The 22131-nt window shown below is 60.9% G+C and overlaps 1 non-coding gene across 1 annotated transcript; it reads left to right on the top strand.

Annotated features, from left to right (window-relative positions):
* The first annotated feature begins 6219 nt into the window (after positions 1-6219).
* LOC144675590 (U1 spliceosomal RNA) lies at positions 6220-6383 on the top strand. Its single transcript, XR_013575104.1, has one exon. It is a non-coding gene; the product is annotated as a U1 spliceosomal RNA (small nuclear RNA).
* Positions 6384-22131: the final 15748 nt, after the last annotated feature.

Genomic DNA, 22131 nt, shown 5'->3' with positions numbered 1-22131 from the left:
CAGCATTCTTTCAGTCTGCTTCTACATATGGATAGAAGACACCAGATGTTGCTACTAATGTCCTGAAAGCCTCAAACAAATCACCAGTCGACATTCTAAACCCTAGGGAATACAACCCGAGCTGAAAGTGTTAATCTTGTTCCATTATCTAAAGTTTCACATCCTTCCCCAATGTTTATCCCTGACAATGTGAACAAGGGGTTAGCTTTTTACAAGCATACGGTTCAAAGCAATTCTGCCTGTCCGTGTGGTTTAAGCAGGGTTGCTGTATTCATATTACTCAGTTCTGTTGAAGGGTCATGAGGACTCGAAACGTCAACTTTTTTCATCTCTGCCGATGCTGCCAGACCTGCTGAGTTTTTCCAGGTAATTCTGTTTTTGCTGTATTTACTGTTCTGTCTCTACATTAAAAACAATGTAAAAACAGATTGAGGTTTATCATGTCCTTTGTCCATGTTGCTTAAGCAGAGTTGCTGTATGAACTGTTCTGTCTCTATATTAAATCAGGGGTTACACTGCATGTATGTGAATGCACAGGGTATATATAGATAAAATTGGGGAGTTACAGGCACAGATGCCTTGTGGGATTATGATGTTGTGGCAATAATGGAGATCAGGCTTAAGGAAGGGCAGATCTGGGAGTTAATTATACCTGGATACGAGATGTTCAGAAAAAATAGGAAACAGGGAAAAGAGGGAGGGGTGGCGTTTTTAGTTAAAGGAAGTACTGAAGTATTGGAGAAAGAGGATGTGTCGGAGGATTCAAGGACAGAATCGATTTGGCTCAAGCTAAGGAATAAGAAGGGTGCGATTACATTGCTCGGTGTAATATATAGACCACTAGACAGTGGGAAGGATGTAGAGTAACAAATCTGCAAGGAAATTACAGAGAGATGTAAACATCTTGGAGTAGTTATAATGGGGGTTTTAATTACCCGTATTTAGACTGGGATAATGGTAGTGTAAGGGGCATTGAGGGACAAGTGTTCCTCGATTGTGTTCAGGAGAATTTCCTGCAGCAATATGTGTCCAGTCCAACAAGAATGGAGGCACTGCTAGACCTGGTACTTGGGAATGAGGTAGGCCAAGTAGATCAAGTGACAGTGAGGGAACATTTAGGGGTCAGTGATCATTGTATCTTAAGGTTTAGGATGACGGTTAAATGTGACATTGGTCAATCCAGAGTAAGAATAATCAACAAGCAGAGAGCGGCATGCAATGGGGCAAGAACGGAGCAGGGCCGGATAGACTGGAACCAAAGGTTTGTGGGAAAAACAGTAGCTGAACAATGGGCTACCGTCAAAGAGGAGATGGTTTGGGCACGGTCAAGGTATGTTCCCTCAAAAGGGAAAGGCAGGACAAACAAACCCAGAGGTCCCTGGATGACAAAGGAGATAGAAATTATGTTAAAGAAGAAAAAGTGAGCTTACGACAGGTGTCAGGGAGCAAATACAATTGAGATCCAAGCTGAATACAAAAGGTTCAGAAGGGATGTGAAAAAGCAAATACGAGAAGCAAAGAGAGATTATGAAAAAACTGGCAGCTAACATAACAGGAAATCCCAAAGTATTCTGTAAGCACATCAACAGTAAACCCGTGGTAAAAGGAGGAGTAGGGCTGATTAGGGACCAAAAATGGGATTTACACATCGAGGCAAGAGGCGGAGGAGTTAAATGAATACTTTGCATCTGTTTTTACCTATGAGGTAGATGCTGCCCAGGCCATGGTGACAGAGGAGGAAACTCAGTCACTAGAAGGGTTTAAAATTGATAAGGAGCAGATATTGGATAAGCTGTCGGTACTTAAAGTTGATAAGGTTCTGGGAGCGGATGAGATGCATCCAAGAATATTGAAGGAAGTGAGAGTGTAAATTGCAGAGTCACTGGCAATAATCTTTCAATGTTCCCTGGATTAGGGAGAGATGCCGGAGGACTGGAGAATATCAAAATTATGCCCTTGTTCAAAAAAGGTTGTAAAGATCTGCCCTGCAGTTACAGACCAGTCAGTTTAACTTCAGCAGTGAAGAAACTTCTAGAAACAATTACTCGGGATAGAATTAATAGTCAGATGGAAAAAATGTGGATTGATTTGGAAGAGTCAGCGTGGATTTGTTAAAGGAAAATCGTGTCTAACTAATTTGCTGGAGTTTTTTAGAGAGGTAAGAGATGTTTGATGAGGGCAAGGCCATTAATGTGGTGTATAAGGACTTCCAAAATGCGTTCAATACAGTTCCACACAACAGACTTGTGAGGAAAGTTATAGATCGTGGAATAGAAGGGACAGTAGCAACATGGGTACAACATTGGTTGAGGGATAGGAAGCAGAGAGTAATGGTTAATGGGTATATCTTGGGCTGGAAAAAGGTTTGAAGTGGAGTTCCCCAGGGGTTGGTATTGGGACTTGCTTTTCTTGATATTATTGCCCATCCCTAATTGCCCTTGAGAAGGTGGTGGTGAGCTGCCTTATGAACTGCTGCAGTCCATGTGGTGTAGGTACACCCACAGTGCTGTTAGGTAGGGAGTTCCGTGTTTTTGACCCAGCGACAGTGAAGGAAGAGCGACATATTTCCAAGTCAGGATGGTGAGTGACTTGGAGGGGAATGATCTAGACATTGGTGTGCAGGAGACAATTTCAAAGCTTGCGGACAACACAGAACTTGGGAGAATTGTAAACTGTGAGGATGAGAGCGTAGAACTTCAAAAGGACATTGACACATTGGTGGAGTGGGCAGATAGGTAGCAGATGAAGTTCAATGCGGAGAAGTGTGAGGTGATATACTTTGGTACAAAGAACATGGAGAGACAGTATAAAATAAAGGATACTATTCTAAAGGGTGTGCAGGAGCAGAGAGACCTGGGTGTATATGTACATAAGTCATTAAAGGTGGCAGGGCAGGTAGAGAGAGCTGTTTCTAAAGCATATTCTAGGCTTCATTAATAGGTGCATAGAATACAAGAGCAGGGAGGTTATGATGAACTTATATAAGACACTTGTTAGCCCTCAGATGGAGTATTGTGTACAGTTCTGGGCGCCAGACTATAGGAAGGATGCGAATGCATTGGAGAGAATGCAGAAGAGGTTTATGAGAATGGTTCCAGGGATGAGACACTTCAGTTATGAGGAAAGAATGGAGAGGTTGGGACTGTTTTCCTTGGAGAGGAGAAGGCAGAGAGGAGACTTGATAGAAGTTTTCAAAATCATGAGGGGTCTGGACAGAGTCGATAGGGAGAAACTCTTCCCGCACATAAATGGATCAAGAACCAGAGGGCACAGTTTTAAAGTGTTTTGCAAAAGAAGCAAATGCGAGGTGAGAAAACTATTTTTCCCACAGCGAGTAGTTAGGGTTTGGAATGCACTGCCTGGAAGGGTGGTGGACGCAGGTTCGATTGAGGCATTCAAGAGGGAATTGGATGATTATTTAAAATGAAACAATGTGCAGGGGTATGGGGAAAAGGCAGGAGATTGGCACTAAGTTAAAATACTCAGAGAGCCGGTACAGACACGATGGACCGAATGGCCTCCTTCTACACAGTCACCATTCTGTGATTTCTGTAAAAACAATGTAAAAACAGATTGAGATTTTTCTGCTCCTTTGCCATGTCAGGAGTGAGGAGTGAGCCTGAGAGGTGAGGGAGCAGCCACAGCAGATGGAGAGTAAGGTAAAGGGAAAATACTGCGGATGCTGGAAATCTGAAACAAAAACAAAAAATGCTGGATAAGCTCAGCAGGTCTGACAGCATCTGTGGAGAGAAAGACAGAGTTAACGTTTTGAGTAGGTAACTCTGCCTTTCCCTCTACAGATGCTGTCAGACGTGGTGAGTTTTTCCAGCATTTTTTGTTTTTTGTACCAGATGGACAGTATTCGTATTGCAAACAACATTCATTTCCTTTCAAGGGTAATCTGTAAATAAGGGCAGCCTTTTCTCTAGAGGAATGGACAAGCATGAAATCAGTGGAAAGAATTGACCTGTCTAAGTGGCAACAGGTTCCGAAAAGAGCGACATTATGGTTTGAAAATGAGTGTGTGTGACTGTGAGAGGCAGTGCTTGATATGGGCTGGCTTTTTTTTTGGAAAAATATACTTTATTCATAAAATATCTGGAAGAACATTCCAAACCATTTCAAAATCACCATCACAAAAGTACAATCAGGTTCAACTTTTGCAACATGTATCAGGAGGTGCATCAATACAATCAATGAATATTACAATCATTTGCAGACATTCATTTTGGGCTGTACAGCTCGAGGGGCTCTGAACAGTTCCCAGCCCCTCGGTGCACTATGGCAGAAAGGTCTTAGACAGCGACCCTTCCCCGTTGCGCCTTTGCGGCGGCTGCCCCAAGCTTTAGTCCGTCCCTCAGCACGTAGCCCTGAACTTTGGAATGTGCCAGTCTGCAACACTCGGTCGGGGACAACTCTTTACACTGGAAGACCAACAAGTTTCGGGCAGACCAAAGAACGTCTTTCACCGAGTTGATGATCCTCCAGCTGCAGTTGATGTTTGTCTCAGTGTGTGTCCCTGGGAACAGCCCATAGGGCACAGAGTCCTGTGTCACAGAACTGCTCCAGACAAACCTCGACAGAAACCACTGCATCTCTCTCCAGACCTTCTTTGCGAAGGCACAATCCACAAGGAGGTGAACAATGGTCTCGTCCCCACCACAGCCACCTCGAGGGCAACGTGCAGAGGGGGTGAGACACCTGGCGTGTTGGAAGGATCTGACGGGGAGGGCCTTTCTCACCACCAGCCAAGCTACGTCTTGGTGCTTGTTGGAAAGTTCTGGCGATGAGGCATTCTGCCAAATGACTTTGACAGTCTGCTCGGGGAACCATCCCACAGGATCCACCCTCTCCTTTTCCCGCAGGGCCTCTAAGATGTTACATGCCGACCACTGCCTGATGGACTTGTGGTCAAAACTGTTTCTCTGCATAAATTTTTCCACCAGGGACAGGTGGTAAGGCACGGTCCAACTACTTGGAGCGTTCCGCGGCAGCGTGGCCAGACCCATCCTTCGCAACACCGAGGACAGGTAGAACCTCAGCACGTAGTGACACTTGGTGTTTGCGTACCGAGATTCTACGCACAGCTTGGTGCAGCCACACACAAAAGTGGCCATCAGTATGAGGGCGATGTTGGGCACGTTTTTTCCCCCTTTATCTAGAGGCTTGTACATCGCGTCCCAGCGGACACGATCCATTTTCGACCTCCAGATAAAGTGAAAGATGGCTCGGGTGATCGCCGTCGCACAGGAGACTGGAATGCGCCACACCTGCGCCACGTACAGCAACAGCGAGAGTACCTCACACCTGATGACCAGGTTCTTACCCGCAATGGAGATGGAGCGTCGCTCCCACATGCCCAGTTTCCTTTTCACCATACACACTCGCTCCTTCCAGTTTCTAACGCATGCCCTGGTCCCTCCGAACCATATCCCCAGCACCTTCAGGCCGTCAGCTCTGATGGTGAAGGGGACAAAGGATCGGTCAGCCCAGTTCCCAAAGATCATGGCCTCGCTCTTCCCACGATTTACCTCGGCTCTCGAGGCCAGTTCGAACTGGTCGCAGATGTGGATCAGTCTGCGCACCGACAGCGGATCCGAGCAGAAGACGGCGACATCGTCCATGTACAGGGAGGCTTTGACCTAAGTGCTTCCACTGCCTGGGATCGTCACTCCTCTTATACCCGGATCCTTCCTGATGGACTCAGCAAAGGGTTCTATGCAACACACAAAAAGAACAGGCGAGAGGACAGCCCTGCCTGACTCCAGATTTAATAGGAAAGCTATCTGATTCCCACCCATTGATTGAGACTGTGCTCCTGATGTTAGTGTAGAGCAGTTGGATCCAATTGCGAATTCCCTCCCCAAACCCCATTTTGGAGAGCACATCCACCATGTGGGTGTACAATATTCTGTCAAAGGCCGTCTCCTGATCCAAGCTGATGAGGCAGGTGTCCACACCCCTGTCCTGCAAATAGGCAATCGTATCCCTGAGCAGCGCGAGGCTGTCAGAGATCTTCCTGCCCGGCACAGTGCAGGTCTGGTCGGGGTGGATCACCAAATCCAGAGTGGATTTGACCCGATTGGCGATGACCTTGGACAGAATCTTATAGTCCACATTCAACAGTGAAATGGGTCGCCAATTTCTAATTTCCTCCCTTTCCACCTTGTGCTTGTAGATGAGGGTGATATGGGCTGGCAGCGTATGGATTTAGTAAACATACTTACCTGGCAGGGGAGAAACAATGATGATGAAGTTCGGGTTCCCAGGGTGAGGCTATCCCATTGCACTCGGGGTGTGCTGACTCCTGCAATGTCCCCAAATGTGGGATACTTGACTGCAAAATTTGTGCTAGTGGGGGACTGTGTATGTGCTTTACCCTGATTTACAAATTAAAGAACAGAGCTGACAGTTTGAATTATTCAAACTTCAGCAAGGGTTTTTCTTCTAAGCTGTCATGCTCAAGCTAATTAACCCACCAACTCATTCAATTCAATCTTCACACTTCATCCACTGCAGTGCAGAGACTTCATTGTAAACAAAGAGCAGGGAGAGCAGCTGATTGGTGAGTTGGATTGGTGAGTATTTCTAATCTTTAAAGTAAAATTAAGGTCTATAGTTTGTGTTTAGGTCTCTAGTCTTTATTTTCTCTTTCTTAAAAATAGCTTGTTAAGTATAAGATCGATACCTGTGTAAAATAATTAATTACAATAAAGTGTACAGAGTGGGGATACTAGAGTAATTCATCCATAAATTAAATAAACTAAGTTAGATATGGCAGAAGGGATGATGTGTTGCTGCTGCAGTATGTGGGATCTGAGGTTGTACCTGTCCCCGGTGTTGTGAAGGATGGGTCTGGCCACACTGCCGCGGAACGCTCCACGTAGTTGGACTGTGCCGTACCACCTGTCCCTCGTGGAAAAATTTGTGCAGAGAAACACCTTTGACCACAATTCCATCAGGCAGTGGTCGGCACGTAACATCCTATAGGCCCCGAGGGAAAAGGAGATTGTATTGAAGCACCTCAGAGTGCAACATGAGCTATGTAGATAACTTGAATACCATTGCACTGTCTGACTGTCTGTAATAACCATATTGAAATGTCTGTAATGTTCATTGATTGTATTGAAGCACCTCATGATCTATGTGGAAACAGTTGAATATGATTGCGCTTTTTGTGATGGCCATTTAGAAATGTTTTGTAATGTTCTTTCAGATATGTTATGATTAAAATAGAAACTCTATTACCTGCTGCTCTTGGTGTTCAGTCTGCATGTAGCCCTCGGCAATACGTTCATGGCATGTCTATCTACTGGTTTGATGATAACCGTGGAATGAGGGCTGTGCCGGGCTGTGAGATTGTGGTGGAATACAATCCTGCTGCTGCTGATGGCTCACTGCACTTCATGGATACCCAGTTTTGGGACCTGTCCTTAGTCTACCTCCCTAGTGATGATTAATATGGTGAAGTACTCATTCATCAGTTGGGAGGAGAGTGGTAGTTTTCCTTGAACTTGTTTGACCTGAAGCCATGGGACTCCATGGAGACAATATTGAGACTTCCCCACCTGCCAGTGGGATGGGACATACCCTGGGATGGTGACGGAGGAGTCTGGGATGTTTACAGATTGATACGATTCAGTGAGTATCACTGCTACTTGACCAGCTTGTGGGGCAGCTCTCCTCACTTGGGTACTTGTCCTCAGGCCTTGGTAAGAGAGACTTTACAGGTTTCACTGGGCTGAGATCACCTTAATCTTATTCTGACACAATGCCAGGATTGTCCAGATCTATCTGATTTCCCTCTTATTATTGGACTTTTTTGTCATTGTTTTTTGTCGTTTGCTCAGCCACTTCAGAGGGCAGTTCAGTGTCAACAATGTTTTGTGGGATTGGAGTCACATGTAGACCAGACCAAACAGTTGTAGCAGGTTCCCTTCCCTGAAGGACAATATTTGGGTTTTTTAGGACAACCTGAAAGTTTTAATGTTTTTATTTTGATTGTGTTCAAAAATTCCAAAATGTATTAAATTCAGTTTCACAACATGGAGTGGTTGAGGTGAATAGCATAGATGCCTTTAAGGGGAAACTAGATAAGCACATGAGGGAGAAAGGAACAGAAGGATATGCTGTCCTAACCTCTATTTTTAACTGGCATGTTTGAGATGCAACTCTAAATTCAGGAGTCAGACCACCAGTTCTCAAGAGGTTTTGAATGAAACTAAATGAAACATTTTATTAAGTTACAACACATTAAACATATATACATGGCTGCAAATCACTACTGTCATAACTTTTGACAAATTCCCAAACTAATCTCCATTCAGGCAACAGCACCCGTAGGCTTAATCAGGCAGCAGGCAAAGCATTTTCACCTTACAAATTCAAAACGAGGTTCCTCACACTTTGGTTCCTGTGGAGACAGTTGTAGGCTTACAGCTACTTTGATCTTATATTGCCTCTGCCCGCACATACAAAACTGCTTTCAGTCATATCCAGCACATCTCATTGAATGTAAATTCTCATTGTATCACCAGCCTCTGTGAGCCCCACCTCTTCTAACAATAAAACCCCTTTCATAGTACCAATGTTATGTGTAATATAAACATATTGCTTGGTCTCTGCTAGCTAGGTGCCAGATTTCACCCCATTTCTTGAATGCTGTATTCAAAAAATGAAATGCACTCTTACCTCTCTTATATCTCAGCACTAATACACATTAAAGCAACCAGACTAGCTGGCTTTAATCCAATTAACACACACACACAGACTAAACTTTTATTTTAAAAGAAAAATATTTCCCAATAATATATCCATCAATAGCTTCATGCCAATCAGCACCACAGCAATTTGGCTGCCATACCTGGAAACATCTCTTTTCGTGACTTCATTATAGATGTTATCTGAAGGCATCCATCTTTCCAAAAAGCCTGGGCTTGGATTTGATAGTTTTGTGCAGCACTGTGTCTGGCAGCTGAATTTGGGATGTGCAGTCTGAGCGAGCGCAGTGTATCTAATTTCCCAGGATAAACCAGAACCCTTCAATCAGCTACACTGAAGCAATATTTTCCTTAGCTTCTAGCCCTTCCTGCCCAATGTGCTTTTTTCAAATAATTTTGGAAAGCAAGGGGATAAATTTAAAAATCTCCATTGAATTAACATTTCTCCTGAGTGTTTTTTATATCAAACACATAACCTGGGGTAAAACTGGTCTTTGCCAGCACAATTTGAGCTCACTGTGAATTGACAGCCCATTTTATCCGACTGTCTTTTCCATTGTCCTCACGGTGCCTGGGAAGATGGGGACTGTGCAGAGGAAAGAAAGTAGCTACGTTGTCTGCTCCTGGTCACTATCCAGTGTCCCTGGTGGAAACAGAGAGTGTGTGACAGTCAAGTGAGGAAAAGGAAAGGACTTGCAACTGGGGGATAGCAGACTGGCACTCACTGTGGAACAGTCTCTAACTGAGGAGTCAGCACCTTCAGTAAAGGAGGGGAGGGAGTTGTTTTAATGTTATTGCCGAGCTTTAGTGAAATTTTACTTTTCCCATACTTTCTGGTCTTACCGTACCTTGATGAGGCTTTGCTTCCCTATGACAGACTTGAGATAGTCGGTGTCGTTTAACTTCAAACATTTTATTAAGAACCATTTACAAAGACCTCAGGATAAGCACCTGGTATTCAGGATACAGACTCTTCTGCATCGAGCTCTCTTGGAGCCTCTTGGTCATCTGATTATTGATGTCACAGTTACATCATTATCATCATCATGGTCTCATTAACATAACCATTAACCCATTAACCCAGTCTTCAATCTCCAGCTGTGTCCTCGCTCTCTTGCAGGACATTGTGGATATTTGTGTTCGCTTGTCTTTTTCCTGGAAGACACACACATTGGCGGATCGGGAAAGCAGTTTCTGACGGCTGCTGCTATCTGTGCCGTGATCCTTACGATAACTTGCCTGTAAGGGTTGTGAAACCCATTCAATGTAAGACTGATTCAAGAGGGAAAACTTCAGGACACGGACAATCACACTCTCTTCAATAGGAAGAGATTAAACTAAGATTCTGCCTGGGATCTTCTGCTTTTCACACTAAAGGCTCACAGCTCGCAGGACCAGAGCTGGCCGCCCAGGCTGCCGTGTTGCAAGAAGGGCTGGGCCGGGGATCCGTAATATGAACCGGGCCAGCCCAGGCCTCTGTGCTGTGAGCCAGACTGTGCCGGGTCTCAGTGCTGTGAGCCGCGCACCCAAGCTGTGAGCAGCGCTGGTCCCCCATGCTGCTAGCTGGGCTGATGTGGACTGAGCTGGACCTCTGTGCTGCAAGTCAGGCCGGGCCGGGCCTCTGGGCTGCGAGTCAGGTCAGGCTGGGCCTCCAGGCTGCGGGCCTAGTCAGACTGGGTCTCCAAGCTGGGTTGGACTGGGTCTCCGTGCTGCAAACTGGGCTGGAAGGGGCGTGCTGCGAGCCCAGCACAGCGGACCTCCATGCTGCAAACTGGGCCGGGTCGGGCCTCTGTGCTGGGAGCCATACCAGGCCGGGTGTCCATACTGCAAGCCGGGCCGGGCATCCTTGCTCTGAGCCGCGCCAGCCCAGGGGCTCCAAGCTGGGCCAGGCCAGGCCGGCCACTGGGCCGTGACCTTGGCTGTGCTTCTATCCTGCAAGTCGGGCCACCAAGCTGGAATCCGTGCCAGCTCCCTGTGCTGTGAGCTGTGCCGGGACCCATGCTGCAAAGTGGGCCGAAGCTGCATGCTTCAAGACGGGCCGGGCCGGGCCTGCATCCGCCGAGCTGGGCCGGACAGGGCCTTCATGGTCAGAGACGGGCCGGGCCGGGCCTGCATCCTCCGAGCTGGGCCGGGCCGGGCCTGCATCCTCCAAGCCGGGCAGGGCCTCCGTGCTCAGGGGCAGGCTGGGCCGGGCCTGCGTGCTTAGAGACGGGCCGGGCCGGACCAGGCCTGGCCTTCATGGTCAGAGACGGGCCGGGCCGGGCCTGGCCTTCGTGCCCAGAGACGGGCTGGGCCGGGCCTCCGTGCTCAGAGATGGGCTAGGCCGGGCCTCCATGCTCAGCGATGGGCCGGGCCGGACCTCCGTGCTCAGAGACGGACTGGGCCGGGCCTGCGTGCTCAGAGACGGACAGAGCCGGGTTTCCGTGCTCAGAGACGGGCCGGGCCGGGCCGGGCCTGCGTGCTTAGAGATGGGCCGGGCAGGGCCTGGACTGGGTGCTCAGAGATGGGCTGGGCCGGGCCTGCGTGCCCAGAGGCGGGCCAGGTCGGGCCTGGCCTTCGTGCTCGGAGACGGGCCGGGCCTGCACGCTCAGAGACGGGCCGGGCCGGGCCTGAGTGCTCAGAGACGGGCCGGGCCTTCGTGCTCAGAGACGTACCGGACCTGGCCTTCATTGTCAGAGACGGGCCGGGCCAGGCTTGGCCTTCATGCTCAGAGACAGGACAGGCCGGGCCGGGCCTGCTTTCTCCAAGCCGGGCCGGGACAGTCCTGGTCTTTGTGATCCGAGATGGGTTGGGCTGGGCCTGCATGCTCAGTGACGGGCTGGTCTAGGCCTGGCCTTTGTGCTCAGAAACGGCCCGGGCCTGGCCTTCGTGCTCAGAGACCGGCCGGGCTGGGCCGGGCTGGGCCGGGCCTGCATGCTCAGGGACGGGCCGGGCCTCACCTGCGTCCTCCGAGCCGGGCGGGGCCTGGACTGGTATTCGTGCTGAGAGACGGGCTGAGCCGGGCCCGCCTGCTCGGAGATGGGCCGGGCAGGGGCTACTTGCTCAGAGACGGGCCGGGCTCGGCCTGTGTGCTGAGAGACGGGCCGGGCCCGGCCTGCGTCCTCGGAGATGGACCGGGCCGGACCTGCGTTCTCGGAGATGGGTCGGGCTGGGCCTGCGTGCTCGGAGACGGGTCGGGCTGGGCCTGCGTGCTTGGAGGCGGGCCCGGCCAGGCCTGGACATCTTGCTGAGGGACAGGCTAGGCCGGGACTGTGTGCTCAGAGACGGGCCAGGCCGGGGCGGGCCTGGCCATCGTGCTCAGAGACGGGCCAGGCCCGCGTGCTCAGAGACGGGCCATGTTGGGCCTGCCTGCTCAGAGACGGGCTGGGCCAGGTCTGCGTCCTACGAGCAGGGCCGGGACAGTCCTGGCCTTTGTGCTCAGAGACAGGCCGGGCCAGGCCTGGCCATCGTGTTCAGAGACGGGCCAGGCCGGGCCCGCGAGCTCAGAGACGGGCCGGGCCTGCGTGCTCAGAGATGGGCCATGTTGGGCCTGCCTGCTCAGAGACGGGCTGGGCCAGGTCTGCGTCCTACGAGCAGGGCCGGGACAGTCCTGGCCTTTGTGCTCAGAGACAGGCCGGGCCGGGCCTGGCCTTCGTGCTCAGAGATGGGCCGGGCCTTTGTGCGGAGAGACGGGCCGGGAATGGCCTGCGTGCTCAGAGAAAGGCCGGGCAGGGCCTGCTTGCTCAGAGACGGGCCGGGCTGAGCCTGCTTGCTCAGTGACGGGCTGGTCTAGGCCAGACCTTCGTGCTCAGAAACGGCCCGGGCCGGGCCTGGCCTTCGTGCTCAGAGACGGGCCGGGCCTGCATTCTTGGAGATGGGCCAGGCTAGGCCTGTGTGTTGGAAATGGGCCGAGTTGGGTCCGCGTGCTCCGAGCCGGGCCGGGCCGGGCCCGGCCTGCATCCTTGGACATGGACCGAGCCGGGCCTGCATGCTCGGAGACGGGCCCGGCCGGGCCTGGACATCGTGCAAGGGACGGGCCGGGCCGGGCCTGTGCGCTCAGGGACGGACTGCGCCGGACATGCGTGCTCCGAGACGGGCCGGGCTAGGCCTGCGTCCTCCCAGCAGGGCCAAGCCAGGCCTGGCCATCATGCTCAGAGATGGGCTGGGCCGGGCCTTCGTGCTGAGAGTAGGGTATGGCCGTGCCTGCGTCCGAGCCGGGCCAGGCTGGGCCATCGTGCTCAGAGACGGGCCAGACCGGGCCATCGTGCTCAGAGACGGGTCGGGCTGGGCCTGGCCTTCTTGGTCAGAGACGGGCCGGGCCGGACTTGGCCTTCGTGCTCAGAGACGGGCCGGGCCGGGCTTGGCCTACGTGCTCAGAGACAGGCCGGGCCGGGCCTGCATGCTCAGTGATGGGCTGGTCTAGGCCTGGCCTTCGTGCTCAGAAACTGCCCGGGCCTGGCCTTCGTGCTCAGAGACGGTCTGGGCTGGCCAGCGTGCTCAGAGACGGGACGGGCTAGGCCGGGCCTGCATGCTCAGGGACGGGCCGGGCCTCACCTGCGTCCTCCAAGCCGGGCGGGGCCTGGCCTAGCATTCATGCTGAGAGACGGGCCGGGCCGGGCCGGGCCACGTGCTCAGAGACGGGACAGGTCAGGCCTGCATTCTCCGAGCCGGGCCGGGACAGTCCTGGCATTTGTGATCAGAGACGGGCTGGGCCAGGGCTGCGTGCTCAGAGATAGGCCGGGCAGGGCCTGCTTGCATAGAGACGGGCCGGGCTGGGCCTCCGTGCTCAGAGACGGGCCGGGCCAGGCCGGGTCTCCGTGCTCAGAGACGGGCCAGGCCGGGACTGCGTGCTCTGAAACGGGTCGGGCTGGTCCTGCATGCTCAGTGACGGGCTGGTCTAGGCCGGGCCTGCGTGCTCAGAAACGGGCCGGGCCTGGCCTTCGTGCTCAGAGACGGGCCGGACCTGGCCTTCGTGCTCAGAGACGGGCCGGGCCTGCGTGCTCAGAGACGGGCCGGGCCTGGCCTACATGGTCAGAGACGGGCCGGGCCGGGCTTGGCCTTTGTGCTCAGAGACGGGCCGGGCCAGGCCTGCATGCTCAGAGACGGGCCGGGCGGGGCCTGTGTGCCCAGAGGTGGGGCAGGTTGGGCCTGGCCTTCGTGCTCAGAGACGGGCTTGGCCTGCGTGCTCAGAGACGGGCCGGGCCAGGCCTGAGTGCTCAGAGACGGGCCGGGCCTTCGTGCTCAGAGATGGGCCGGGCCTGGCCTTCATTGTCAGAGACGGGCCGGGCCGGGCTTGGCCTTCGTGCTCAGAGACAGGCCGGGCCGGGCCTGCTTTCTCCAAGCCGGGCCGGGACAGTCCTGGTCTTTGTGATCCGAGACGGGTCGGGCCGGGCCTCTGTTCTGCAAGTCAGGCCGGGCCGGGCCTCTGTTCTGCAAGTCAGGCCGGGCCGGGCCTGCGTCCTCCGAGCCGGGACGGGCCGGGCCGGGCCTGCGTGCTCAGAGACGGGACGGGCCGGGCCGGGCCTGCGTGCCCAGAGACGGGACGGGCCGGGCCGGGCCGGGCCGGGCCTGCGTGCCCAGAGACGGGACGGGCCGGGCCGGGCCGGGCCGGGCCTGCGTGCCCAGAGACGGGACGGGCCGGGCCGGGCCGGGCCGGGCCTGCGTGCCCAGAGACGGGACGGGCCGGGCCGGGCCGGGCCGGGCCTGCGTGCCCAGAGACGGGACGGGCCGGGCCGGGCCGGGCCGGGCCTGCGTGCCCAGAGACGGGACGGGCCGGGCCGGGCCGGGCCGGGCCTGCGTGCCCAGAGACGGGACGGGCCGGGCCGGGCCGGGCCGGGCCTGCGTGCCCAGAGACGGGACGGGCCGGGCCGGGCCGGGCCGGGCCTGCGTGCCCAGAGACGGGACGGGCCGGGCCGGGCCGGGCCGGGCCGGGCCTGCGTGCCCAGAGACGGGACGGGCCGGGCCGGGCCGGGCCGGGCCTGCGTGCCCAGAGACGGGACGGGCCGGGCCGGGCCGGGCCGGGCCTGCGTGCCCAGAGACGGGACGGGCCGGGCCGGGCCGGGCCGGGCCTGCGTGCCCAGAGACGGGACGGGCCGGGCCGGGCCGGGCCGGGCCTGCGTGCCCAGAGACGGGACGGGCCGGGCCGGGCCGGGCCGGGCCTGCGTGCCCAGAGACGGGACGGGCCGGGCCGGGCCGGGCCGGGCCTGCGTGCCCAGAGACGGGACGGGACGGGCCGGGCCGGGCCGGGCCTGCGTGCCCAGAGACGGGACGGGACGGGCCGGGCCGGGCCGGGCCTGCGTGCCCAGAGACGGGACGGGCCGGGCCGGGCCTGCGTGCCCAGAGACGGGACGGGCCGGGCCGGGCCGGGCCGGGCCTGCGTGCCCAGAGACGGGCCGGACGGGCCGGGCCTCCGTGCCCAGAGACGGGACGGGACGGGACGGGCCGGGCCGGGCCGGGCCTCCGTGCCCAGGGACGGGACGGGCCGGGCCGGGCCGGGCCTCCGTGCCCAGAGACGGGCCGGGCCGGGACTCCGTGCCCAGAGACGGGCCGGGCCGGGCCTCCGTGCCCAGAGACGGGCCGGGCCGGGCCTCCGTGCCCAGAGACGGGCCGGGCCGGGCCTCCGTGCCCAGAGACGGGCCGGGCCGGGCCTCCGTGCCCAGAGACGGGCCGGGCCGGGCCTCCGTGCCCAGAGACGGGCCGGGCCGGGCCTCCGTGCCCAGAGACGGGCCGGGCCGGGCCTCCGTGCCCAGAGACGGGCCGGGCCGGGCCTCCGTGCCCAGAGACGGGCCGGGCCGGGCCTCCGTGCCCAGAGACGGGCCGGGCCGGGCCTCCGTGCCCAGAGACGGGCCGGGCCGGGCCTCCGTGCCCAGAGACGGGCCGGGCCGGGCCTCCGTGCCCAGAGACGGGCCGGGCCGGGCCTCCGTGCCCAGAGACGGGCCGGGCCGGGCCTCCGTGCCCAGAGACGGGCCGGGCCGGGCCTCCGTGCCCAGAGACGGGCCGGGCCGGGCCTCCGTGCCCAGAGACGGGCCGGGCCGGGCCTCCGTGCCCAGAGACGGGCCGGGCCGGGCCTCCGTGCCCAGAGACGGGCCGGGCCGGGCCTCCGTGCCCAGAGACGGGCCGGGCCGGGCCTCCGTGCCCAGAGACGGGCCGGGCCGGGCCTCCGTGCCCAGAGACGGGCCGGGCCGGGCCTCCGTGCCCAGAGACGGGCCGGGCCGGGCCTCCGTGCCCAGAGACGGGCCGGGCCGGGCCTCCGTGCCCAGAGACGGGCCGGGCCGGGCCTCCGTGCCCAGAGACGGGCCGGGCCGGGCCTCCGTGCCCAGAGACGGGCCGGGCCGGGCCTCCGTGCCCAGAGACGGGCCGGGCCGGGCCTCCGTGCCCAGAGACGGGCCGGGCCGGGCCTCCGTGCCCAGAGACGGGCCGGGCCGGGCCGGGCCTCCGTGCCCAGAGACGGGCCGGGCCGGGCCGGGCCTCCGTGCCCAGAGACGGGCCGGGCCGGGCCGGGCCTCCGTGCCCAGAGACGGGCCGGGCCGGGCCGGGCCTCCGTGCCCAGAGACGGGCCGGGCCGGGCCGGGCCTCCGTGCCCAGAGACGGGCCGGGCCGGGCCGGGCCTCCGTGCCCAGAGACGGGCCGGGCCGGGCCGGGCCTCCGTGCCCAGAGACGGGCCGGGCCGGGCCGGGCCTCCGTGCCCAGAGACGGGCCGGGCCGGGCCGGGCCTCCGTGCCCAGAGACGGGCCGGGCCGGGCCGGGCCTCCGTGCCCAGAGACGGGCCGGGCCGGGCCGGGCCTCCGTGCCCAGAGACGGGCCGGGCCGGGCCGGGCCTCCGTGCCCAGAGACGGGCCGGGCCGGGCCGGGCCTCCGTGCCCAGAGACGGGCCGGGCCGGGCCGGGCCTCCGTGCCCAGAGACGGGCCGGGCCGGGCCGGGCCTCCGTGCCCAGAGACGGGCCGGGCCGGGCCGGGCCTCCGTGCCCAGAGACGGGCCGGGCCGGGCCGGGCCTCCGTGCCCAGAGACGGGCCGGGCCGGGCCGGGCCTCCGTGCCCAGAGACGGGCCGGGCCGGGCCGGGCCTCCGTGCCCAGAGACGGGCCGGGCCGGGCCGGGCCTCCGTGCCCAGAGACGGGCCGGGCCGGGCCGGGCCTCCGTGCCCAGAGACGGGCCGGGCCGGGCCTCCGTGCCCAGAGACGGGCCGGGCCGGGCCTCCGTGCCCAGAGACGGGCCGGGCCGGGCCTCCGTGCCCAGAGACGGGCCGGGCCGGGCCGGGCCTCCGTGCCCAGAGACGGGCCGGGCCGGGCCGGGCCTCCGTGCCCAGAGACGGGCCGGGCCGGGCCGGGCCTCCGTGCCCAGAGACGGGCCGGGCCGGGCCGGGCCTCCGTGCCCAGAGACGGGCCGGGCCGGGCCTCCGTGCCCAGAGACGGGCCGGGCCGGGCCTCTGTGCCCAGAGACGGGCCGGGCCGGGCCGGGCCTCCGTGCCCAGAGACGGGCCGGGCCGGGCCTCCGTGCCCAGAGACGGGCCGGGCTGGGCCTCCGTGCCCAGAGACGGGCCGGGCCGGGCCGGGCCTCCGTGCCCAGAGACGGGACGGGCCTCCGTGCCCAGAGACGGGCCGGGCCGGGGCTCATGTGCTCAGAGACGGGCCATGTTGGGCCCGCGTGCTCAGAGATGGGCTGGGCCAGGTCTGCGTCCTCCGAGCAGGGCCGGGTCAGTCCTGGCCTTCGTGCTCAGAGTCGTGCCGAGCCGGGCCTGCGTGCTCAGAGACGGGCCAGGCCGGGCCAACGTGCTGAGAGACGTGCCGGGCCGGGCGTGGCCTACGTGCTCAGAGAGGGGCCGGGCCAAGCCTGGCCTATGTGCTCAGAGACGGACCGGGCCTGTGTCCTCCGAGTCGAGCCGGGCCAGGCCTGGCCTTCGTGCTGAGAGATGGTCCGGGCCGGACCTGCGTGTTCGGAGATGGGTCGGACTGGGCCTGGCCTTCATGGTGAGAGACGGGCCGGGCCGGGCCTGGCATTTGTGCTCAGAGACGGGCCGGGCCGGTCCTGCGTGCTCAGAGTCGTGTCGAGCCGGGCCTGCGTGCTCAGAGATAGGCCGGGCAGGGCCTGCTTGCTCAGAGACGGGCCGGGCTGGGCCTCCGTGCTCAGAGACGGGCCGGGCCGAGCCGGGCCTCCATGCTCAGAGACGGGCCAGGCCGGGACTGCGTGATATGAGACGGGTCGGGCCGGTCCTGCATGCTCAGTGACGGGCTGATCTAGGCCTGGCCTTTGTGCTCAGAAACGGACTGGGCTGGCCAGCGTGCTCAGAGACGGGCCGGGCTGGGCCGGGCCGGCATGCTCAGGGACGGGCCGGGCCGCACCTGCATCCTCCGAGCCGGGCGAGGCCTGGCCTGGACTTCGTGCTGAGAGATGGGCTGGGCCGGGCCTGCGTGCTCGGAGACGGGCCGGGCCTGCGTGCTCGGAGACGGGCCGGGCCTGCGTCCTCCGAGTCGAGCCGGGCCAGTCCTGGCCTTCGTGCTGAGAGATGGGCCGGGCTGGGCCTGCGTGCTCGGAGACGGGCCGGGCCCGGCCTGTGTGTTCGGAGACGGGTCGGACTGGGCCTGGCCTTCATGGTCAGAGACGGGCCGGGCCAGTCCTGCGTGCTCAGAGTCGTGCCGAGCCGGGCCTGCGTGCTCAGAGTTGTGCCGAGCCGGGCCTGCGTGCTCAGAGATAGGCGGTGCAGGGCCTGATTGCTCAGAGACGGGCCGGGCTGGGCCTCCGTGCTCAGAGACGGGCCGGGCCGAGCCGGGCCTCCATGCTCAGAGACGGGCCAGGCCGGGACTGCGTGATACGAGACGGGTCGGGCCGGTCCTGCATGCTCAGTGACGGGCTGATCTAGGCCTGGCCTTTGTGCTCAGAAACGGCCCGGGCCTGGCCTTCGTGCTCAGAGACGGACTGGGCTGGCCAGCGTGCTCAGAGACGGGCCGGGCTGGGCCGGGCCGGCATGCTCAGGGACGGGCCGGACCGCACCTGCGTACTCCGAGCCGGGCGGGTCCTGGCCTGGACTTCGTGTTGAGAGATGGGCTGGGCCGGGCCTGCGTGCACGGAGACAGGCCGGGCCTGCAGGCTCGGAGATGGGCCAGGGCTAGGCCTGCGTGTTCGGAAATGGGCCGGGTTGGTCTGCGTGCTCCGAGCCTGGCCGTTTCAGGCCCGGCCTGCGTCCTCGGAGGTGGACCGAGCCGGGCCTGCGTGCTCTGAGATGGGTCGGGCTGGGCCTGTGTGCTTGGAGACGGGTCGGGCTGGGCCTGCGTGCTCGGAGATAGGCCGGGCAGGGCCTGCATGCTCAGAGACGGGGCGGGCTGGACCAACGTGCTGAGAGACATGCCGGGCCGGGCCTGGCCTACGTGCTCAGAGAGGGGCCGGGGCAGGCCTGGCCTACGTGCTCAGAGAGGGGCCGGGCCAGGCCTGGCCTACGTGCTCAGAGAGGGGCCGGGCCTGCGTCCTCCCGAGCTGGGCCAGGCCGGGCCCGGCCTTCGTGTTGAGAGATGGGCTGGGCCGGGCCTGCGTGCATGGAGACAGGCCGGGCCTGCAGGCTCGGAGATGGGCCAGGCTAGGCCTGCGTGTTCGGAAATGGCCGGGTTGGGTCTGCGTGCTCCGAGCCTGGCCGGGCCGGGGCCGGCCTGCATCCTCGGATATGGACCGAGCTGGGCCTGCATGCTTGGAGATGGGCCGGGCAGGGCCTGCTTGCTCAGAGACGGGCCGGGTTGGGCCTGCGTGCTCAGAGACAGGCCCGGCCGGGCCTGGACATCGTGCTGAGAGACGGGCCAGGCCCGGCCTGCGTCCTCGGAGATGGACCAGGCCGGACCTGCGTGCTCGGAGATGGGTCGGGCTGGGCCTGCATGCTCGGAGACGGGCCCGGCTGGGCCTGGACATCGTGCGGAGGGACGGGCCGGGCCGGGCCTGTGTGCTCAGAGACGGACTGGGTCGGACATGCGTGCTCCGAGACGGGCCAGGCTGGGCCTGCATGCTCAGAGACGGGCCCAGCCAGGCCTGGACATCGTGCTGAGAGACGGGCCGGGCTGGGCCTGCGTGCTCAGAGACGGACCGGGCCAGACCTGCGTGCTCGGAGATGGGTCGGGCTGGGCCTGCGTGCTCGGAGATGGGTCGGGCTGGGCCTGCGTGCTCGGAGACGGGCCCGGCTGGGCCTGGCCATCATGCTCAGAGATGGGCTGGGCCGGGCCTTCGTGCTGAGAGAAGGGTATGGCCGTGCCTGCGTCCGAGCCTGGCCGGGCTGGGCCGGACCTGAGCTTCGTGCTCAGAGATGGGCCGAGCCGGGCCTGCATGTTCAGAGATGGGCCGGGCCGGGCCTGGCGTTCATGTTCAGAGACGGGCCGGGCTGGGCCTGGCCTTCATGGTCAGAGACGGGCCAGGCCGGGCTTGGACATCGTGCAAGGGACGGGCCGGGCTGGGCCTGTGCGCTCAGGGACGGACTGCGCCGGACATGCGTGCTCCGAGACGGGCCGGGCTAGGCCTGCGTCCTCCCAGCAGGGCTAAGCCAGGCCTGGCCATCATGCTCAGAGATGGGCTGGGCCGGGCCTTCGTGCTGAGAGTAGGGTATGGCCGTGCCTGCGTCCGAGCCGGGCCAGGCTGGGCCATCGTGCTCAGAGACGGGCCAGACCGGGCCATCGTGCTCAGAGACGGGTCGGGCTGGGCCTGGCCTTCTTGGTCAGAGACGGGCCGGACTTGGCCTTCGTGCTCAGAGACGGGCCGGGCCGGGCTTGGCCTACGTGCTCAGAGACAGGCCGGGCCGGGCCTGCATGCTCAGTGATGGGCTGGTCTAGGCCTGGCCTTCGTGCTCAGAAACTGCCCGGGCCTGGCCTTCGTGCTCAGAAACTGCCCGGGCCTGGCCTTCGTGCTCAGAGACGGTCTGGGCTGGCCAGCGTGCTCAGAGACGGGACGGGCTAGGCCGGGCCTGCATGCTCAGGGACGGGCCGGGCCTCACCTGCGTCCTCCAAGCCGGGCGGGGCCTGGCCTAGCATTCATGCTGAGAGACGGGCCGGGCCGGGCCACGTGCTCAGAGACGGGACAGGTCAGGCCTGCATTCTCCGAGCCGGGCCGGGACAGTCCTGGCATTTGTGATCAGAGACGGGCTGGGCCAGGGCTGCGTGCTCAGAGATAGGCCGGGCAGGGCCTGCTTGCATAGAGACGGGCCGGGCTGGGCCTCCGTGCTCAGAGACGGGCCGGGCCAGGCCGGGCCAGGCCGGGCCTCCGTGCTCAGAGACGGGCCAGGCCGGGACTGCGTGCTCTGAAACGGGTCGGGCTGGTCCTGCATGCTCAGTGACGGGCTGGTCTAGGCCTGGCCTTCGTGCTCAGAAAAGGCCCGGGCCGGGCCTGCGTGCTCAGAAACGGGCCGGGCCTGGCCTTCGTGCTCAGAGACGGGCCGGACCTGGCCTTCGTGCTCAGAGACGGGCCGGACCTGGCCTTCGTGCTCAGAGACGGGCCGGGCCTGGCCTACATGGTCAGAGACGGGCCGGGCCGGGCTTGGCCTTTGTGCTCAGAGACGGGCCGGGCCAGGCCTGCATGCTCAGAGACGGGCCGGGCGGGGCCTGTGTGCCCAGAGGTGGGGCAGGTTGGGCCTGGCCTTCGTGCTCAGAGACGGGCTTGGCCTGCGTGCTCAGAGACGGGCCGGGCCAGGCCTGAGTGCTCAGAGACAGGCCGGGCCGGGCCTGCTTTCTCCAAGCCGGGCCGGGACAGTCCTGGTCTTTGTGATCCGAGACGGGTCGGGCCGGGCCTGCATTCTCCGAGCCGGGCCGGGACAGTCCTGGTCTTTGTGATCCGAGACGGGTCGGGCCGGGCCTGCATGCTCAGTGACGGGCTGGTCTAGGCCTGGCCTTCGTGCTCAGAGACGGTCTGGGCCGGGCCTGCGTGCTCAGAGACAGGCCGGGCCTGGCTTACATGGTCAGAGATGGGCCGGGCCGGGCTTGGCCTTTGTGCTCAGAGACGGGCCAGTTCAGGCCTGCGTGCTCAGAGACAGGCCGGGCCTGGCCTACATGGTCAGAGACGGGCCGTGCTGGGCTTGGCCTTTGTGCTCAGAGATGGGCCAGGCCGGGCCTGCGTGCTCAGAGAAGGGCCGGGCCGGGCCTGCGTGCCCAGAGGCGGGCCAGGTCGGGCCTGGCCTCCGTGCTCAGAGACTGGCCGGGCCTGCGTGCTCAGAGACGGGCCGGGCCTGAGTGCTCAGAGACGGGCCGGGCCAGGCCTGCGTGCTCAGAGATGGGCCGGGCCAGGCCTGCGTGCTCAGAGACGGGCCGGGCCAGGCCTGCATGCTCAGAGACGGGCCGGGCCTTCGTGCTCAGAGACGGGCCGGGCCAGGCTTGGCCTTCATGCTCAGAGACAGGCCGGGCCGGGCCTGCTTTCTCCAAGCCGGGCCGGGACAGTCCTGGTCTTTGTGATCTGAGACGGGTCGGGCCGGGCCTGCA

Source organism: Cetorhinus maximus, unplaced genomic scaffold (genome assembly GCF_964194155.1).
Source record: "Cetorhinus maximus unplaced genomic scaffold, sCetMax3.hap1.1 HAP1_SCAFFOLD_1031, whole genome shotgun sequence".
Taxonomy (NCBI): Eukaryota; Metazoa; Chordata; class Chondrichthyes; order Lamniformes; family Cetorhinidae; genus Cetorhinus; species Cetorhinus maximus.
Note: the sequence above shows the minus strand (reverse complement) of the source record. Positions and strands in the feature narration are given on the sequence as shown.